The sequence below is a fragment of the Mytilus californianus genome, unplaced genomic scaffold (assembly GCF_021869535.1).
Source record: "Mytilus californianus isolate M0D057914Y unplaced genomic scaffold, xbMytCali1.0.p SCAF_12, whole genome shotgun sequence".
NCBI classification, from domain to species: Eukaryota; Metazoa; Mollusca; class Bivalvia; order Mytilida; family Mytilidae; genus Mytilus; species Mytilus californianus.
Window position 1 is genome coordinate 35,695,780 of NW_026262604.1, and position 3,133 is coordinate 35,698,912.

General features: G+C 32.9%; 1 long non-coding RNA gene across 1 annotated transcript; it reads left to right on the forward strand.

Moving 5' to 3' along the window:
• Positions 1-294: 294 nt before the first annotated feature.
• Positions 295-2,735, forward strand: LOC127721759 (uncharacterized). Its single transcript, XR_007991433.1, has 2 exons — positions 295-825; positions 2,449-2,735. It is a non-coding gene; the product is annotated as an uncharacterized LOC127721759 (long non-coding RNA).
• Positions 2,736-3,133: the final 398 nt, after the last annotated feature.

Consider the following 3,133-nt stretch of genomic DNA (forward strand, 5'->3'; position numbering starts at 1 on the left):
TTATAATATTGATGGCGCTAGGCCTATCCAGCTTTTTAAGTAATTAAAATTTAACTGTTCAGTGGAAAGCAGGTTCTGCTCACCCTTCCGGAGCCCCAAAGATCACCCCAGTTTCTGATGAGGGTTTTTTTTTTGCTTAGTTTATACAACAAGCTTACTTTACAAGGTATCAATACCCGCCATGTTTTGAAGCAGTTTCATTAAAGAAAAATTGTGTTTTACTATAGAATTATCAATTTGCGTATCTCAATTAAACCAATATCATTAAGGTCAAAGAACTAGAACTGGGTCAATATCCCTAATGGACCTTGAGATGAGGAACACAGTTTTATGACTCTCATTAAAAAATTAGTCCGCCATACAATTGTGGAAGCTGTGATTTTAAAAAGTGACATAAATGAACTAGGACTGGTGTTTTATAGAGCTGATGTGATGTGAAAAAAAGTATAAAAAAATAAACCTGAACAAATAATTACAAAGGACATATTTTTTAATGATTTTTATGGTCAGAATTTTGTGATTATTTCCTGAGGAGAGTGACATTTTTCACTATCTTTCGGGGTTGGGCACTTGACGGGAAAACGAATCACACTTGCCACCCCGAAAATCGCACCACACATGTGCAAGTGTCTCAGCTTCAAAATGAGCCATCATACATATCCAAGTTTACGATATGGCCTGAGCAACAGAAGAAAACGTTAACATTACCGCCTATGGATAATCTATTACGCATATTGCCCCAATTTGTGGCCTTGAATTTCAAAGGTGATGGAGTGTTTCATGGCTCAGTGACCACAATTTAGGATGATAGCTGCTGAAATCAAGGTCAGTTACACTCTTTTAGTGCTAATTAATCAAAACAATACAAAATGGCTTCCCAAACTTTTGATTTTTATCAAAAATATACTTATTTTTTGTTGTTAATTAGCATTGATGCAGAAAATGGGTCATGTAAAATCTGGACAGGGGCCATTCAGAGGAAAAGAAATTGTATTTTAAGGATGCTAAATGTGGCTTATCCAAATGAAAAAAGGACAAAAATGAATGTTGCACGCTTGGCAAAAATGTTACAGTTAAATACAATTGACATTGATAGAAATTTAGATGCCTCGCACCTCTGCCATAATGCCTTGTGTGTTAATGCTGACCACATAATTTTTTAGCCCCATGATTTAAATAATCACCGTAAGGTCTGTGTAACTTCACAAAAATGCACCACTCATGAACTGCATGGCACAACATATCTTAACTGCATGTTGCATCTTAAACTGTGGTTTGTTCTATTTTTAATTCTAGAATTTAAGTCTCCGAGGTGACATATTGCACACTTCACTATGCATGAATCATTTACTCAAATACAAGTTTCTTACACTGCTAAAGAAATGAAAATGGGATAAAAGCCCTCCCTCTCACCCTCCAAGACACTGAAACAAACATGCATGTTTATATTAACCTGAGGTAACACATTTTACGGCTTGTTTCACGAGAGTTTACCTTTTATTGACATAGGAGGGGGAGTAACTCTTGTTGTTTACAAATGTACTTTTAACTGTGTCAGGAAATTGGGACATTCAAACCACATGAACCAACTAAAGTAAGCATGCTTTAAAAGAAATCTTCAATACAAAAACCAAACAAATCAAACAAAAACTACAAAATGATAAAATTAGGATATCAAAAGTAAAATAAAAAGCTTACAGAACTGAAATAGTTGCAAATGGCAGTAAATATGGACATGATTTTATTTTATTTTATTTCCTTGTATGTTGTATCAATGAATGTGTGCATGATGGGAAAAATAAATTTTTATGCAATACATGTGTGTTAATTTGCATGTATGATGCTGTGTGTGGTATGTTTCAATGTCAATACACTCTGTAAGATGTGTACAACTCTAAATTATGATGTCATAATGCAACGACGTCACAAAAACAATGACGTCACAATGTACTCTTCACCAAAGAAATAACCCATTTTTCCGAATTCAACACACAGACAAAAAAACCTAAAATTCTTATTCCTTGATGGATTTTGAAAACAAGACTAGTTTTAAAAAGGTCTGTGACTAATCTTTACAGTAATGAAGTATCATATATTAGAGATAGTTATTCAATAAAAAAAAATATAATAATAAACAAAGTTATTCAATAAAAAAAAATATAATAATAAACAAGACTATCAGGGTGGAAAAATTTCTTAAATCTGATAGTTTTTAAGTGAAAAACACTATATTTACATGATTTATCAACAAAAAATGAGGATTTGTAGAAAGTCTGTATGGTAGAAGAGGCTTATGAATTGCAGTTATACCAATAAAAGTTAAAACAAATGTTTAAAATGTAAATTTATAACATATGCTTATTGTGTTTTTTTCTTCCATAAAAAGGATATTGAACAGTTATAAACATTGCTACCTAAAAGTATTAAAATGAGCTTATTTTATTTCAGATATGGCTAAAACTTCACAGAATTGTTCAGAAATGTGTACTAAAGGGATACAAACTGCAATATAAGTGGAATCTGACATTAGCTGATCTAATATGGGTCAATATCCCTAATGGACCTTGAGATGAGGAACACAGATTTATGACTCTCATTAAAAAATTAGTCCGCCATACAATTGTGGAAGCTGTGATTTTAAAAATTGACATAAATGAACTAGGACTGGTGTTTTATAGAGCTGATGTGATGTGAAAAAAAGTATAAAAAAATAAACCTGAACAAATAATTACAAAGGACATATTTTTTAATGATTTTTATGGTCAGAATTTTGTGATTATTTCCTGAGGAGAGTGACATTTTTCACTATCTTTCGGGGTTGGGCACTTGACGGGAAAACGAATCACACTTGCCACCCCGAAAATCGCACCACACATGTGCAAGTGTCTCAGCTTCAAAATGAGCCATCAAACATATCCAAGTTTACGATATGGCCTGAGCAACAGAAGAAAACGTTAACATTACCGCCTATGGAGAATCTATTACGCATATTGCCCCAACTCATGACTGGTGTCAGTATACATATCACAATAAAGGTCCACTATGGATCGATATATACTAACTGGTGCCAGTATAAATATCACAATAAAGGTCCAGTGTATATCGATATATATATATACTTATATATTTAAGG